Here is a 19,408-nt window from a genome sequence, read left to right on the forward strand (position 1 = left end):
ATCACATATCGTGTCAGAACCTGCGCCTCATGTGCCTCAGGACAGAAAGGGACGCTCTATACTCACCTGTTTGGGTTATTACAACTCACTAGCATTGGCCGATCTGCATACACAAAGCAGTATCGTGCCACACTAACAAATGTATGGTCATTTCTAACTTCTCTCTATTAGAGAGCAGTTTTAGCAATCGTCGCTCCTAGTTCGATCCTGTATGGATGACCTCACACACTTGTGGAGTCACTCCACGTGTCATCATCCCTCGTCGAACTGCAATATTGGGAAACGTAAAGTACTGTCCAGCGAGAGAAGGGACCTAGACTAGTGATGTATCCCAACAAATAGACCTCAGAGACAATTAATCGACGTGAGGAGAGCCTATCACTGTGTCTTCCTACCGTACTGCCGTGATCATATGCGTAGGTCTTGGTGCAATCTCAACAGAGTACTGCAGATGCTCCAAAACACCCTATTGCCGTTGCAGCAACGTAGTAACAACACCCGACGTTTAGCCCTATGAGATGTCAGTACTGTCGAATTTTTGAAGTGCTTCGAATATTTCTAACAATGTGATTTAGTGCCTCATTCACAGCACAGTCGTGAACTTTGTGCAATGTGCACATACAACTTGATGCCCCATGAACCTTGTTTTTTTTTCTTAAATTTCTTTCTCTAGTGTTGTTTTTGTAATGTATGTTATACCTTGTATGTGTTTGTGTTTTACACTGTAATTCTTATTGCAAATTACTGTATTGTTCTCCACACCATGTTTTTTTTTTGTATTTTGTATTTATTGTTGTGTGTATGCAAACAGTGTGCCTGAAGTCCCCATAAACTGAAGCAGATACCACCACTGTCATTGTGAATGGACCATCAGTTCAGGGAACATTTTGTAAAGGTTATTCTTGCTGCAGGGAGACAGAATGAATCGGAGGTTGTAACTAGATTCTGAAAGCTCACAAAGAGATTGTTAACTTAAATAGTATCATGTGTGAGTGAGTTCAGGTTAGTTTCATGATTCAAATTGTTGTAAAATCTTGGGCATTTTATTGCGGAGCACTCCAACTCTGACTGTAAAGAATAAAAGGCTCCATATTTGGCTCACATGCCCGGGCCATATTTAGAGCATGAATGTCTGTGTGAATCGGTGTTTGGAAGGGGCTCCCTGGGTATGGATGTGTGATGTGAGTGTTAGTGTTCCATATTAAGAAGGTGAAGTTGGCTACATCATAAATAATCCTCCCTCTATGAGCTGCATTTCTCGGTTGCAGTGATTCTTTTATAGAGTGCGGCATGTGGAGTCAGTTTGTAAGATTGTTCTTGGGCGATTGACTCACTACCTTGCTCCTAAGTGAGCCAACCGCTCACCAATTACAATCTAAAATGGCGTAGGGGCAATGAGAGGTGGCATGAGCCCCCTCTCATATTTCTACCTTACGATTCTCCTCTCTAATTGCATGCGGTGGAAAGTTGCTATTCCTTCACATGCGGACTTCCCACGCAGCGTCTCTCGTCACCCAGGTGGTCCGGTGACAGGCGGGCGCCACTGATCTCGAGAGGGCTAAGCCGACGTGTGTGAGGCAGTCGAGTGAATGCTTTCCAGACGCTGACATTGTCAAGAGACACGCCCGCCGGGGCCTGAAGTAGCGGCTGGGCTAGAGGTTCCGTTACTTCGCAGAAACTTAGCGAAAACACTTTCTGGCGGGCTACCAGCGAGGCGTGGGAATGACTTGTGTACCCAGGCAGTTGTGGCGGGAAAATTCCCGCGCTTTCTGCAAAATAGTAACTGTGATTGGCTTGCTCAGGGCATAGCTCCGTGACGTAGCAAAATCAGCGCAGAAATTGGCGCCAAGAATCTCCATTGGTGGAATGGTAGTGTTCCGGCAATGGGGTGGAATTTTCCGGCTGTTTTCGAGTTGCTGATTGGAACGTTTAACCACGGCCACTGTCGTGGGGGCGGGAATGTTCTGTGTTCGGCCTGTACGGGTGCTCTTATGGGTAGTCGGCTCTCGCCTTTCGGTCGAGGACGTCGAAGCAACCAGCCATCGCCTACGGTACGCCAGATCGTGTTCTGGCAGTTAAGAAGACAGTTTGGTAATGTATGTCCGCAGCACTGGCAGATAGGGATTTTCCTAGGTGATAATCAGAGCTCAGCAGAGCGCGCCTGTTCGTCTTTTTCTAACTTTGTTCTGTCTTGAGTACCAGCAATTAATGTTGGGTTAGTTGTGTGTCTCTCTTATGATTTGAGTAGCAAGGAATTGGCTCCACATACCACTTCGTCTTAAACCTCACTATCTAGTTTAGGGACAACTTCACCTTTACAGTGTTTTTATGAGTATCCAATTTGAGCCAATTTGATGTATTGTAAATGTTTCATGTGTTTTGATTTAGTATTTTGTGTTTAGTCTTAATAAATCATATTGTTATTTTGGACAGAACTTTCATTCTGTTAATCGGTAGAGCAAACCTATCATTCCTCACTATGTTAATGAAACCTTCGTTTATTTAACTTATTTATCAAATTAAATTATTGCAGGTGCCAAACTCTTTTCTACTCCACTTGCAGTTTTGATTACAGTCAGTTCGCGTATATTTTTTAATCCTTGTGCAACAGCAAAATTCGGAGTTAGAATAGGGGGGGGGGGGGTTAGAGCATCATTTACATATGTAGATTCTAGAAGAATTTAAATACACTGCTTGCCCCGGCACCTCGCAAGCTTCTGTAAAGTTTGGAAGGTAGGAGACGAAATACTGGCAGAAGTAAAGCTGTGAGGACCGGGCGTGAGTCGTGCTCGGTAGCTCAGTTGGTAGAGCACTTGCCCGCGAAAGGCAAAGGTCCCGATTTCGAGTCTCGGTCGGGCACACAGTTTTAATCTGCCAGGAAGTTTCAATATCTCGTACAGATTTGCGTGATCAGATGGGACAAGTGTGGCATATCGTACTCGGCATCTGTACGATCAAATTGATGCAAGAGTCACTGCGTACATTGGCACCTGTAAAGGCTACAACACGTACTAATATCGGTGTTTCATCATCGGTCGATACCTAATACTTCGGAACAACTCGTGGTATTTATCTGTAATTGTAATCAGTTCTCCTAGTGCAGATGCACTTTTGCAACAGTAAATCTTGAGTGAATTGGAAACTTCTAAAAGAGTGTATTAATTTTTCTTTTCCGGCGGTGTATATGCACTTCATTACAAAAAAATCGAAGCATCATGAAAGTGAGGGAGAAACGAAATGAAACTTCAAAATGTCAGAGGGTATGTGATGCTATTTCAATTATTACAAAATCTAGACAGATTTACAAAGAACTTGGCAAGTAAACCCATTTGTCTGTTTGACATTTCACCGATTCTGGCTTACATGAATGCACTGATTTGGTTGGGAATGGTGTCACAGGCCTTTGCATCGTCTCCTGGGGCAAAATAGCCCACAACTCTTGTAACTGGTCTTTGACGTCATGGACACTGGCGTTGGGATGGCGTTGAAACCCGTTCTGGTCGCACATGTGTGCTACCGTTCACAAATCTGGGGATCTTACTAGCCACAGGAGTACCTCAAACTCATGGAGACAGCTCATAGTCACACACGCCATTCGTGGGCGAGCATTTTTATGCTGACAAGGGCATCACGATACTGTCACATGAGAGGTAATCTCTTGGTATTCGGGATGGTTGTGATGTAGCGTTAAGCCTGCACTGTTCCTTCAGTCACTACTGGCAGTGACGTCATGCCCCTGCCTTCATCGTCAAGATGTGGACGCTGTGGTGACCCTCCGAAACATTGGAAGGATGTGGCCTCTTCCCAGGTCGCCCCTCACTCGTCAACAATGGCAACTGGGTGTAATTCTTAACCACAGCTCATTGCTGAGCGCAGTGCGACGCCAGTCCATCCTTCGTGGTCACGCATCACTCCAAACGCACCGGTTTGTGTTGCGGTGATAACGACAGTATACGTAATTCCCTCATCCAACTGCTGCTAGTCTCATGCTGCCGAATGACACATAATACTGCAGGCAGCCTGTTATTTGGTCTGAGATGGCGAGTGCAAGATGAGAAGCAGTTACGATGAAGCAGGTACGATGTGCTTGGTGCGCAATATGGTGTTTCCCCATTTCGATGGTCAGATGCGGTCAGCCAGAAAGTTTACGACGTGTCTGCCTTCCTTAATATTCCCACGCTGTTTTTCATGTGGCCACTGTCACATTCAAATACCTCAAAATCTGGCTGTTCTTACGATTCAGTCAGATGACCAAATGGAGACCCCAAAATGAGGCAACTTTCGAACTTTGTCAGTTGTTGATAACGCTGTCTCGTACGATTTAGTGGCGTCTCCGTCTTCTTCACAGTGATCACTCGACATCTGACGGTGTTCACGACCCTGATAACAGTAATTCACTCTGTTGGTCGTCCTACTCGTCACACGGAATAGTAACTTCAGTTATTTACCTACCTGCTGGTGGTGTACACATGTACAAAATTACATTGATCTCGGAGCATTTCCCCTGCGTCTTTACTTTTTCAGTCAGGCTGTATAATTATATAAGTCAAAGGTAACGTATATTCTCTTCTAGTAGCTGCCCATGGAAATTTTGACCTCTCGAATGCTCTGGAATGGTCATTGGCTAAAAAGTATTTATGGGGCTTTAAAGTGGCAAGTCAGTCAGAAACGCTATAGCCATTTGGAAAGTGATCATATCCTTGGATATCTCAGATGGTTGTGAAAAACTGAAATCGTGTTTCTAGCAATGTGGCTTCGAAATGAGCACACACTGATCTACTTCCCGCCCCTATCACATTGCTGCATAATGATCTATATGAGCCATGGCGGCTCGGTTTGCTGGCCTACCTATCTCTGGCACCGGTATAGATAGTCACCTCCCTTGTGGTGACATTTTTGGATTTCCTGGTTGAGGTGTGGAGGCTCGGCGCGGCGAAGTGAGTTGTGAACAGCACGTGACGGAGGGCTGGAGCAGCAATGTCTGGAGGCCGGGTTTGGTTGGGCAGATTTGGGATGGACAACGCATGTACCCAGCCGGATCGCCGAGCGACTTGTCGAATGCTGGGCAGCCGGTAAGGAGAGTGACAAACGTCGTCCTCTGGAGCTCTGGTGACGAGGTCCTCCTCCTGTTATTTGAAGTCCGCAGCTCGTGGTCGTGCGGTAGCGTTCTCGCTTCCCGCGCCCGGGTTCCCGGGTTCGATTCCCGGCGGGGTCAGGGATTTTCTCTGCCTCGTGATGACTGGGTGTTGTGTGATGTCCTTAGGTTAGTTAGGTTTAGGTAGTTCTAAGTTCTAGGGGACTGATGACCATAGATGTTAAGTCCCATAGTGTTCAGCGCCATTTGAACCACTTTGTGTAATTTGAAGAGGAGTTAAAAGGATAATTGACGGTGGGGAGAGTGCACCGTGACGTACTGCCTAAGGACATTCTGGCCCTGTGCTTTTACTGTTTAAAGGAAAATTGGCTCAGTATTATTGTGTCTTGTTCAGTGAATAATGTGTGTTTGTTTCTTCTGCAGTGTGCCTGACTTGAGGGTGGCGAATGGTTGTTAGTGCCTCTTCTTTGAAGCCACGTGATTCTGTTAATTCGTAAACCGCTTGTATGCACCCGCTTGGGGAGCGATGATATGAACTGAAGTGGCAACACCGGTGAGTGGCACTGTACCCGGTGCTAATGTCATGGTACTGTATCAGGTACGGAGCACGAATTTAAAATCTAATTGTGATTTGGTAAAGTGTATTTTTTCTAACCCGCGTTGGTGCGTTTTAGTCATAACCGAATTATGTAGGGCCACTACTGAGTAGGTTGCGGTAGGTACTGGGAGGTGAATAAACTTACACAGGATAGAGTAGCATGGAGAGCTGCATCCAACCAGTCTCAGGACTGAAGACCACAACTACAACTACTGAGTGAAATGCTCTGCCTTGTTTATGGCTTTAGCTGCAACTGCTTTGTTTGTACCTGCACCTTATGAGCTACATGTACTGGCTTATCTTCTTACCTAGACAGAGGCGTATGTATTTATTGTGTACGACAAAATCCGTTCTAGTTATCTCTGTCAGTCTTACCGGGTTGCCCCCCGATCTGATTAAAAGCCTTATGAAGGCGTATATATATATATATATATATATATATATATATATATATATATATATATATATATAGCGGAGAGCTGGTATGACATGACAGAAATGGTGATTATGTCGAAAAATAGCTAAATGTTCAAGCTGTAAGCTGATGTAAACCATTGTAGAAATAAACAGGTCTACGTACTTATAAAAAAATAGGAGACCTGACTTTTGGGATTGTGGTGTTACCGCCAGACACCACACTTGCTAGGTGGTAGCTTTAAATCTGCCGAGGTCCATTAGTACATGTCGGACCCGCGTGTCGCCACTGTTAGTGATCGCAGACCGAGCGCCACCACACGGCAGGTCTCGAGAGACGGACTAGCACTCGCCCAGTTGTACGGACGACGTAGCTCGCGATGCACACTGACGAAGCCTCGTTCATTTGCAGAGCAGATAGTTAGAATAGCCTTCAGCTAAGTCAATGGCTACGACCTAGCAAGGCGCCATTAGTAGTTTATTGCCTGAATCTACAGAGTCTCACTTGTATCGTCAATAGCGATGTACAACAAGGATGGATTAACGTTAAGTATGCCAGCAGCTACGTACTTTTCTTTATAGCATTCAATACGTATCCTGTTCCAGACCACACGCCATCCTTCGTGAGCTTATAGCGTGTATTGCGGTCCCCTCAAACCACACTGTGTCGGCACTTCTGTCGACACATCAGGGATTACCCTCGTAGTTCAGAGAGGTACCTACCATCATTGTGCTCATGCACTAGCTTGGAAAGAGGTTTATCCAATTCGCAAGGTTTTGTAGAGTAGATATACGACGTAGAAACCGCCCCTGCCGCTTACGAACGACCGAACTTCAGCACGTGGTTAACGTGACTACGAGTTCACTGCTCAGAAATTAGACATTAAACCAACCAAAAATGTAAGAAATTTTAATGGTACTATAGCAGAATGATTATGCCACCACGAAATAAAATTAACTCGGCAATGCAGAAGCCTCCCCCCCAATCGTTTCAACTTACACGTGGTCCGTTCAGAAACAAACCGTTTCAAACATTTCCTCTATGCACACGAAAAACTGCTACTTTACTGAAATTATAACACACGAAACAATTAAACTGGTAATATAAAAACCTATTGCAGTGCAGTTGTAGACCAGAAGGATCATTGGTTACCAAACACGAGGTAAGAGACGAACACAGAGAGACAATAGCATCTTCCACGAAAACGCAGAAAATAAGAACAACAAAAATCACACTCGCTCTAAAACACTATTATTCTCACATTCACCCGAAGTTATACAGACTAGCTTTTCGTAAACATATTCACTGCTAGAAATTCCACACCATGAGGTCCGAAAGGAAAAAAGCAACTTCCGCACTTTTAATTTCAACCACCATCTTGGCCGATTTTCTTTAACAAAATAATTATGTCACATTCCGAAAATACATAACTAAACACGCTTCAGTTAAACTGAAGTACTTAAATATTCCATGAGTTTAACATACGAAAGTTCTAATTCGACCTACTTCCTGTCAGCAGAAACCTTCTCTAGGACTTACGAACTGTACTCACCAACCGCTAGCTGCAGTGTGTCCTTTCTCCACCGGGCTTCGCCTAACTTCCAGTGCAGCGGAAGCTACCAGAGGGGTAGGCTTCTGCCACCAACCTGACAGACAAATCAACGTCAGACTAAAAGGGGTAAATCTCTCTGTCCAGATACTGGAATCCTAAGTTGGTCATCCTGTGCTACCCTCCAAAGGAGGAGCAAACATTATCTGCTCCTAGCAGACGACAACCAACTCAGAGTCCCCCACAAAAGAAACCCGAAACCACACGTAAAATCGTTCATTCAGTCACATTCACGCACACATAAGGTGGGATGAAGGAAAAACGTAATAAATACAGGTCATGATTTCCTATGGAACATAAAAAAATCAAACATAATATAATTTAATAAGCTTTAGTTTGATTGCTCAGTCTTTCTGGGAGGATTAATAAATTAAACCGCAATCAGGCGGTGGACAGAATACGATACACGGAATCCAGTGAGGCAAACGTCTTATGAAACGACTCTGCAGAGATGTTCTGTTCAAGAATCACAAGAGGAGGAGATATACTTGGAAAAGGCCTGGTGCTACGGGAAGATTACAATTAGATAACATCATGGTCAGAGAGAGATTCCAAAATCAGATTCTGGATCGTAAGGCGTACCCAGGAGCAGATACAGACTCAGATCACGACGTAGTAGTTAAGGAAAGTAGGCTGAAATTAAATAGATTAGTGAAGAAGAATCAATACGCAAAGTAGTGGGATACGGAAGTACTAAGGAATGACGAGATACCCTTGAAGTTCTCTAAGGCTGTAGATACAGCTATAAAGAATAGTCTAGTTGGCAGTACAATTGAAGAGGAATGGACATCTCTAAAAAGGCAATCACAGAAGCTGGAAAGAAAAGCGTAGCTACAAAGAAAGTAACTCCAAAAACCATTGGTAATAGAAATACAGAAATTCAGGAATACAGAAATACAACTCGCTGAAGAATGAAATAAACAGGGAGTGCAGGAAGCCTAAGACGAAATGGCTGCATGAAAAATCTGAAGAAGTCGAGAAAGAAATGATAGTCGGAAAGACTGAATCAGCATATAGAAAAGTCAAAAAACCTTCGGTGAAATTAAAAGCACGGGTTGTAACATCAAGAGCGTGATGGGAATTCCATTGTTAAATGCATAGGAGAGAGCCGATAGGTGGAAAGAACACATTGAAAGCCTCTATAAGGGGGAACATTTCTCTGATGTGATAGAAGAGACAGGAGTCGATTTATGAGAGATAGGGGATCCAGTATTAGAATCAGAATTTAAAAGAGCTTTGGAGGACCTAAGATCAAATAAGGCAGAAGGGATCGATAACATTTCATCAGAATTTCTAAAATCATTAGGGGAAGTGACAACAAAACGACTATTCAAGTTGATATGTAGAATGTATGAGTCTGGTGGCACAGAATCTGTCTTTCGGAAAAATATCATCCACTAAATTCCTAAGACTGCAAGGGCTGAAAAGTGCTAGAATTATCGTACAATCAGCTTAACAACTCATGCACCCAAGTTGCTGAGCACAATAATATAAGAAGAATGGAAAAGAAATTTGAGGATGTGTTAGATGACGATCAGTTTGGTTTTAGGAAAGGTAAAGGCACCAGAGAGGCAATTCTGACGTTGCGGTTGATAATGGAAGCAAGAATAAAGAAAAATCAAGAGACTTTCATAGGATTTGTCGATCTAGAAAAAGCATTCGACGACGTAAAATGGTGCATTGTGCAAGATGTTAGGAACTCTGAGAAAAACAGGGGTAAGCAATAGGGAGAGACGGGTAATATACAGTATGAACAACAAACAAGAGAGAATGATGAGAGTTTACGACCGAGAACGAAGTGCTTTGATTCAAAAGGGTGTAAGACAGGAATGTAGTCTTTCGCCTCTACTGTTCGCTCTGTACATCGAAGAAGCGATGACGCAAATAAAAGAAAGGTGCAGGAGTGGAATTAAAAGTCAAGGTGAAAGGATATCAATGATACGATTCGCTGATGAAATTGCTATCCTAAGTCAAAGTGAAGAAGAATTACATGATCTGCTGAATAGAATGGATAGTCTAATGGATAAAGAAGATGGACTGAGAGTAAATCGAAGAAGGACGAACGTAATGAGCAGTAGCAGAAATGGGCCGGCCGGAGGGGCCGAGCGGTTCTAGGTGCTACAGTCCGGAACCACGCGACCGCTACGGACGCAGGTTCGAATCCTGCCTCGGGCATGGATGTGTGTGATGTCCTTATGTTAGATAGGTTTAAGTAGTTCTAAGTTCTAGGGGACTGATGACCTCAGATGTTAAGTCCCATAGTGCTTAGAGACATCTGATTCGTTTGAATCTAGTGCCTAGGCAGCAAAATAACCAGTGACTGACAGAGCATGGAGGACATCAAAAGCAGACTAGCACTGGCAAAAAGGGCATTCCTGGCCAAGAGAAGGCTACTAGTATCACACATTGGCCTTAATTTGAGGAAAAAAAAATTGTAGTGAAACATGGACTGTGGGAAGATCGCACCAGAAGAAAATCGAAGCATTTGATATGTGGTGCTACAGACGAATGTTGATAATTAGGCCGACTGATAAGGAATGAGGAGGTTCTGCACAGAATCGGAGAGGAAAGGAATATGTGGAAAACACTGAGAAGGAGAAGGTACAGGATGATAGGACATCTATTAAGACGCGAGGCAGTGACTTCCATTGTACTAGAGGGAGATGTAGAGGGCAAAATCTGTAGAGGAAGACAGAGATAGGAATACATCCACTAGATAACTAAGGAAGTAGGTTGAAAATGCTACTCTGAGATGAAGTGGTTGGTACAGGAGAGAAATCCGTGGCGAGCCGCATCACACCAGCTAGAAGGCTGCTTTAAAAAGAAAAAAGAAAAACAAAAAAGTAATTATACATTTCTCTATGCGGAACTGAGTGTCTGACAGGTACACACCTCGTCGACAATATTCAGAGCAGATCCAAGTATGCGGACTCACAATGTGAGCCTGGTGGTGTCGCATCATATTTATATACAGCCTAAAAATGGCTCTGAGCACTATGGGACTTAACATCTGAGGTCGTCAGTCCCCTAGAACCTACGAGGTGCATTCAAGTTCAAAGGCCTCCGATTTTTTTTCTAATTAACTACTCACCCGAAATCGATGAAACTGGCGTTACTACTCGACCTAATCGCCCTGCAGACGTACACATTTTTCACAACGCTTACGCCATGATTCCATGGCAGCGGCGAGGCTTCTTTAGGAGTCTGTTTTGACCACTGGAAAATCGCTGAGGCAATAGCAGCACGGCTGGTGAATGTGCGGCCACGGAGAGTGTCTTTCATTGTTGGAAAAAGCCAAAAGTCACTAAGAGCCAGGTCAGGTGAGTAGGGAGCATGAGTAATCACTTCAAAGTTGTTATCATGAAGAAACTGTTGCGTAACGTTAGCTCGATGTGCGGGTGCGTGATCTTGGTGAAACAGTGCAGTGCAGGAAGGAATTTGTTCTTCAAAACATTTTCGTAGGATGCACCTGTTACCGTAGTGCCCTTTGGAACGCAATGGGTAAGGATTACGCCCTCGCTGTCCCAGAACATGGACGCCATCATTTTTTCAGCACTGGTGGTTACTCGAAATTTTTTTGGTGGCGGTGAATCTGTGTGCTTCCATTGAGCTGACTGGCGCTTTGATTCTGGATTGAAAAATGGCATCCACATCTCATCCATTGTCACAACCGACGAAAAGAAAGTCCCATTCGTGCTGTCGTTGTGCGTCAACATTGCTTGGCAACATGCCACATGAGCAGCCATGTGGTCGTCCGTCAGCATTCGTGGCACCCACCTGGATGACACTTTTCGCATTTTCAGGTCGTCATGCAGGATTGTGTACACAGAACCCACAGAAATGCCAACTCTGGAGGCGATCTGTTCAACAGTCATTCGGCGATCCCCCAAAACAATTCTCTCCACTTTCTCGATCATGTCGTCAGACCGGCTTGTGCGAACCCGAGGTTGTTTCGGTTTGTTGCCACACGATGTTCTGCCTTCATTAAACTGTCGCACCCACGAACCCACTTTCGACACATCCATAACTCCATCACCACATGTCTCCTTCAACTGTCGATGAATTTCAATTGGTTTCACACCACGCAAATTCAGAAAACGAATGATTGCACGCTTTTCAAGTAAGGAAAACGTCGCCATTTTAAGTATTTAAAACAGTTCTCATTCTCGCCGCTGGCGGTAAAATTCCATCTGCCGTACGGTGCTGCCATCTCTGGGACGTATTGACAATGAACGCGGCCTCATTTTAAAACAATGCGCATGTTTCCATCTCTTTCCAGTCCGGAGAAAAAAATTGGAGGCCTTAGAACTTGAATGCACCTCGTAGAACTACTTAAACCTAACTAACCTATGGACATCACACACATCCATGCCCGAGGCAGGGTTCGACCCTGCGACCGTAGCGGTCGCGCGGTTCCGCACTGAAGCGCCTTGAACCGCTCGGCCACACCAGCCGGCATATACAGCCTAAAAAATACCTCAAAAAGTAATCTGTGACTCAGTATAGTGTAAAACTAATTTTTGATAAGCAACGCATTTTGAAGCGCATTTGCGTCCAGGAACGTATTAATGATCTTTATCTGAGTCACATCATTCTCGGATTTGTACAAATCGTCCCTAAAAATCATTTTCCTAGCATGAACATGGCAATATTACTACTACCAGCAAACATGTTTTAGCCACCCGTAGCGTTTTATATACACACATAGGATGTGCGCATATAAACAATGGTTAGTGCCAAAACCTGCATTTTGTTCCCGGCCGGGTTGGGGATTTTCTCTGCCCGGGGACTGGGTGTTTGTGATGTCCTCATCATTTCATCATCATCATCATCATCATCATCATCATCATCATCATTCGTGACAGAGGCTGGTTTGGACTGTGAAAAACTTGGGAATTTGTACGGACGCTGAAGACCGCGCATTTGAGCTCCCCACAAACCAAACATCATCATCATTAAAACCAGCATTTTTGAGGATAGGCCAGAAACCACGTTTTAGTGTAATTGACACGCCTCGATGTATTCTGAATCCGCACTCATTAGTGCAGATGCACACTTACGTTCGACCTCGAGTGGGAATGTAAAATTGGCGAGCACGTAAGACATGGACGGGGACTGTGGCAAGTTGTGGCGCTGAGTGGGTATATGGATCGGCTGAGGAGCGGCGTAGCACACATTTTCACTCATCACCACTGATTCCACGTGAAGCTCTGATGCAGTTGATATCATCACTTCCTTTCACTTCCTTTCCCTTCTCATCACTCCGCCTCCAATTCACGTGGTATCAACTAATATGAGTAAAGCTCAGCATATATCACGATTTCCATTCAGTAAAAATTTTCTCACTTCCGTCCCTTAGAATTGTTAACTGTGGAGTTCTGCAAATAGTAGCGAAAACTGACAGGGGTGAAAATAAACGAGAGAGAAGTAAGCAGCCCAGACAACGCCACTTCTCTTTGTCCACCAAACACAGTTAAAGGTTAAAATGTGTCTGAATTCCTAGAGATCAAACTGCTGAGGTCATGGCTCCCTAGACTTACGCAATATCCAAGATGCTACTCCAGGCGGGTGTAAAATGAATGTGCGCAATGGAAAATACTGAACGCGAAAATGAAGATTTGTCCCTCTCTGAATACCCCCCGAAGCAGATCTTAGGATCTCTTAATTGTGTTATCTCCTCATTCTTGCTCTTTAACATATAAATTACAACAGAAATGCAAGATTAAGGGAACTAGTAACTACAAAATGATAAAGACGGTTTCTGCTTATACATTTATTGTAGATTAAAACCCCTTTAAATATTACAAATATTTGTATATTAATGTCTGATGGACATACAATAAACTTATTATTAGAAATAAACACAGATGAATTACCTAACTAGTGTTAGTGATCGGTTGCCCCTTTTTATTGCTATGCGATCTAATATAAATAACGCAAGATGACTGACATCACATACGTACCAAACAATAGAAAACACTACTTTCAAAGATGATCTACAGTGGTGTGCAGTCTCAGTGGAAATAAAAGTTACGTGATCACAGCTGTTTAGCTTTATAGCATTAATAAGCCGAAGTAATTAGCAATATCACAGTGTGTACTACGTCCAGTGTGTAGGAGCGATGGTTCTCGTACACGTCCTCGATGACGGTAGAACTCCAGCCACAAAATATAAAAACAAGTCATTCAACCACTAGGACGGCAGAAGACGCTCCTCTGACTAATAAAATCTAATACTGTCTTCTCCTCTCTGTGTTCTGCAGATGAGAAACGCGAACTCCCAGCCACAAGGACGGAATTCAGATAACGTCTCTAGGTGGGTATATACAGGAGAAGTGCCTTCAATCACTGATCGCTGCATACTCAACGACGACTCCCTACCGGAAACGAAGTCCAGAAACATATAAATTCTCAACAGCACAGTGCCTAACCGTTCTAACTATAAAATCTCCTGAGAGCAAAGAAAGAAAGTCTGTCTGTACCAAGAAAAGCTGATACTGAGCGACTGTCAAACACGCGCTCTCAAAACGTAAGACCTCTTTCTCTCCACAGCTGGCTTGACAGCAAAGCTCGGCTCTCCTCCCTCGTAACCGCAGAAGGCGAATCATATCCTCGAAACCATGGAATATCCTCCCTCTCTACAGATTCTTCCAAATGCCGATCAACCATATTTTAGTCTCTTGTCGCCCAGCACGGAAAGTTTGTGAGGAAATACGTATCCCCAAAAATTATGAATTCATACAATGGTACGCTTCTCAGAGTAAAAATCCTCAGAAATAACCCAGCCTGTGTAATTTCTGAAGTAACGCTTCCTTGTTCCTCTCTGCTGCGTCCAAGATTTTCAGAGTTTCTGGTTATCCTTCCGGCCTAGCTACAATGCCGGCAAGCCACAACTCTATTGTGCTTCAGCACTAAGGTGCCCCGACCGTTCCGGCTAGAGCTACTTCCTGTGTTGAGCAGGACCAACACAACTGTGTGGGCTTTTCTACCCAAACCCTGAGTTACGCCTGCCGTTTCATTTCCACTGGTGTTCTTACCTCTACTAGTATAGGCAATCATTCGTTACGCCATTTTGATAATGAAGACACTCTGTCACCTTTTACGCAATAAGCGTTAACAACCATTTACAAGGTGTACGTGACAATGTTAGTCTTCCTTAACTATTCTTGTATATGATGTAGAACCTTTCAAATGATACCTAATTCCGGTTGTAAATTATGACAAAGTATGTAGATGAGTGATTGTAAGATGCGAAATTATTGCCAATTTACAACTACTTAAACTAACTTATGCTAAGAACAACGCACACACACATGCCCGAGGGAGGACTCGAACCTCCGGCGGGAGGGGCCGCGCAATCCGTGACATGGCCCCCCAAACCACGCGGCCAGTCCGCGCGGCAAACACAGTTAGACACTGCGCTTCTTTGAACTAAAAAATTATGACTCACTCCCTTATTCTCCTGACATGGCACCCAGTGACAACTTCGTCTTTTCTCCGATGAAGATACAATTGATTTTTAGGCTTTTTCCAGAACGACGAGAGGCGGTTTTTGAGGTGAGATGTTGCCTGAATAGCCAAATCGCAGATCTCCACAATCAAGGTTTCCGTCAAGCCATCCATCATCCGGAAAAATGTGTCGTCTTGAAGGCTGAATACATAAGTGGAGAAAGACTACTGCCGCCGACACGTTGTCGCACCTTTATTTTTTCGAAGTGGTAATGGGAATTTCATAAATAGCCTTAGTAGTTGGATGACAGCAGAGTGCGTAGGTAGAGAGCACACCCGTGGTGCAACACCCTGCAGCCCATGGAGGTAAGAATAAGGGGAGGTGGCGCTACGTATCCCAGCCGTACTACGTTTTGAAGCCATGGGGGCGTGGCTCGCTGCCATGACACTCTGACCAAAACATTGCCAGTGTGCTATAGCGCTGCGAGTATTACAGTCGCTAATTGCACCATATACGCATGTAACGTCATCAGATTGGTTGTTTCAAAGTTTTTGTTTAAAATAAAATCTCGTAAAGGCGAAATTCCGCGTCTCTTCTGATTAAAAATAGTTTTAATGTAATATTACGAATAGCTAGTCTTCAATGTAAACGATACAATTTTGTTAATTCAGTAATAAACGTGTATCACAAACTAAATAATAGAAACTGAAAACTAAGTTAGCTATACCCTCCCTCCAAAGCCCCATAAATACATCTTGTTTGTAATACGTACTGGGACATTTCAGTTACGTTACACTAATGGGAAACACTGTTCATTACCACCAATATTTACTGAAATACGGTACATAGAATGGCAAATCTACACAGTGTCCTGTTTAGGCCTGTACTTTACGCCAGTTAATGTAGTGTTAGCTTTTAATTTGGTACATGATGAAGACAAAGTGAGTTACTCAACACTTCGATTATCGATGATACGTACGTATTATACGTGAACTTGAAAACTAAGAATTTAATTCTTTGAATTAACATACCTTTTGCAAATGTTTTGGGTGTGTAGGGAAAACTGATGGTACAGCATTTTCTCGGAGCCTTACTGCTGAAAGGGAAGTTCGGTCTATGTCCTCTTCTCGGAAATGCTGAGAACATACAGTGCTCCATTTAGACGCACGCCAATTCTTCCTCCTCACGGCATTCTCCCACAGAGCTTTCCGACTTTCATTTTTAGGAAATTAAAATCATACAGGAGAAAAACACGCTATAGTACAAGTACCGATGTAGCACACGTTCATTCACAATGAAGTTGTAAAATCACACTTAACGTGACAACTTACACATGAAATGTTATTCCCTTCGATTTCGCATCACTATCAGAACGATTCGTACATCCGAACACCACACAAGTCACCATAATAGCGCAAAATCCTTCCAAAAGCGAGCGACAAGCCTATGCACACAAGCTTACAGCAGCAATGTTTTGCTCTGACTGAGATGGCTACCCTCGGCTTCACATAGCTTCACAGCTGTGACGTCAGGGCGTCTCCCTCTATTCTTACCTCCATGCTGCAGCCGCACTGTCCCGATGAGCGAGCCACGGTGGCTGCGCTGGGCCGCGCGCCGTCATAAGTCGCGGCCGGCAGCGCAGTTTACGAGGTGAGCCGCGGCTGACGCTTCGATTTGAGGGCGAGCGGGTCGCGGTGTCAGATAGGCCCGCGCCCTAACTGCCGGGCCGACGCACAAATGGCGCGGAGTTATCGGAATGCGACCGGAAACGACAAATGACGCCTGTAATTACGGGCGCGTACATGCAGCCATTATGCAAACCAGCCGGGCGCCAGGCAGGAGCGCTAGCCGCGCCGCGCGGCTGCCGCACCGTTTGACCCGTGGCGCGCTGTGCTGCCAGCACTCCACACCTAACAAGGGAACCTCCACATCGCACCCCCCCCCCCCCCCCCTCAGATTTAGTTATAAGTTGGCACAGTGGATAGGCCTTGATAAACTGAACACAGATCAATTGAGAAAACAGGAAGAAGTTGTGTGGAACTGTGAAAAAATAAGCAAAATATACAAACCGAGTAGTCCATGGGCCACATAGACAACATCATGGAGACCGGCAGCTCAGGAGCACCGTCGTCCCGTGGTAGCGTGAGGAGATGCAGAAGGAGAGGTCTTCGGTTCAAGTCTTCCCTCGAGTGAAAATTTTACTTTCTTTGTTTTTGCATAGTTATTATCTGTCCGTTCGTTCATTGACGTCTCTGTTCACTGTAATAAGTTTAGTGTCTGTGTTTTGCGATTAGTAGACGAAAGGACGTGCCTCTCCAATGGGAACCGAAAACATTTGATCGCAAGGTCATAGGTCAACCGATTCCTCCACAGGAAAACACATCTGATATATTCTGTACGACACTGGTGACGGCATGTGCGTCACATGACAGGAATATGTTGTCGACCAACCTAACTTGTACACTTGGCGAATGGGTAAAAAGATTCTTCTACCTTGCCCGATTTACGTTTTCTTGTGAATGTGTCGACCAACCTAACTTGTACACTTGGCGAATGGGTAAAAAGATTCTTCTACCTTGCCCGATTTACGTTTTCTTGTGAATGTGATAATCACTCCCAAAAAAGTGATGAAAACATAAGAGTTTGTCACATAAACTGAAAATAAAAAATTAAACTTTTCACTCGATGGAAGATTTGAACCAAGGTCCGTTCGTTCCGCAGCTGCTCACGTTACCTCGAGACCACGACTCTCCTGCGCTTCTAGTTTCCTTGATGTTACCTATCTTCCCATGAACTACTCAGTTTGTATATATTGCTCATTTTTTCACAGTTCCACACAACTTCTTCCCGTTTTCTCAATTGATCTGTGTTCAGTTTTTCAAGACCTATCCACTGTGCCAACTTATAACTAAATCTGAGGGGGTTGCGATGGGGAGGTTCCCTTGTAAGCACTGCTCCCGAGGAGAACACGGCAAGTGCCACAACCTGACCTGCCAGGAACTTCACTCCGCGGAAGTGGTGCTAAAATATGCGAAAACGTGTCTCGGCTTATCCGCAGATACTCGACCACTTGTGAGAAAATGACAAAGATTTCGACCTACTTCAGATGATTTTTAGGGCGCGACAAGTTTAGAGTAATTGGTGGCAGAGTGGCTAGCGTCCGTGTTCGAAATCCGATTATTCTGTTTATTTTATTTTAGTTTAGTTTTTCATTTATCTATCCATGTCCACAGGAGGTTACTACACGAATGATTCTTTTCAAGTTAGGTGCTACAAGGGCGTTAAATTAATTGTAGAATTACATTTGGGTTTCACAATATTTGTCACACATTCATTAAATGATATATGTATTTTATGGCATTTTCAGGGGTCACAACCGGTCGCTGCGGCCGAGTGGTTCTAGGCGCTTCAGTCTGGAACCGCGCTGCTGCTACGGTCCCAGGTTCGAATCCTGCCTCGGGCATGCTTGTGTGTGACGTCCTTGGGTTAGTTAGGTTTAAGTAGGTCTGAGTCTAGGGGACTGATGACCTCAGATGTTAAGTCCCATAGTTCTTAGAGCCATTTGAACCATTTTCACGGGTTACAATTTTTTTAAATTCTCATATCCTTTAATCCATTTTTATATCAGTTCTTAACTCTTTCTTATATTCTTACTATTACTCTTCAGGAAGACCTGATGCATTCCCTCGTATGCGTATTCGAGACAATACGAGCAAGATATAATAGCATGCTTAATGAAAAATTTAGTTTTATGAATAGGACTAAAAGATGTGTTCCTTAACCATAACCTGTAAATTGAATTGTTTCACATGTCTTCAGTAAAAGAATCGTTCAAATGATCTGTGGAACATATAACTAATTAACTAACTTCCAACAGTCGCTGGAAAACACCCGTCGTCGAAGGTAGCAACAATCTCTTATACCAGCTTGGTATTGAATGGTCACAAACCATGTAGACAGATTATGGAAAGATCAACCCATCATCTGCTGTCTGGACAAGAAACCCCTCCACCGCAGTCTTATACTGGTCGTAATGTCCTCAACAGCTAGATACACGCTCCAACGACTTGCTCGGGAATGATACGTTACAATATGGCAACTCTGTATTCTGTCGCACTGTCTTTCTGTTCGCTCTCGGTTGCTATTTCAAATATACGTGCAGCTTCGACGGGTATGTACACACTCTCCTTCAAAATAATAATTAATATATCACATTTTTTTTTCATTACTGTAACCACGCA

This window comes from Schistocerca piceifrons, chromosome 6 (genome assembly GCF_021461385.2).
Source record: "Schistocerca piceifrons isolate TAMUIC-IGC-003096 chromosome 6, iqSchPice1.1, whole genome shotgun sequence".
In the NCBI taxonomy this organism is placed as follows: domain Eukaryota; kingdom Metazoa; phylum Arthropoda; class Insecta; order Orthoptera; family Acrididae; genus Schistocerca; species Schistocerca piceifrons.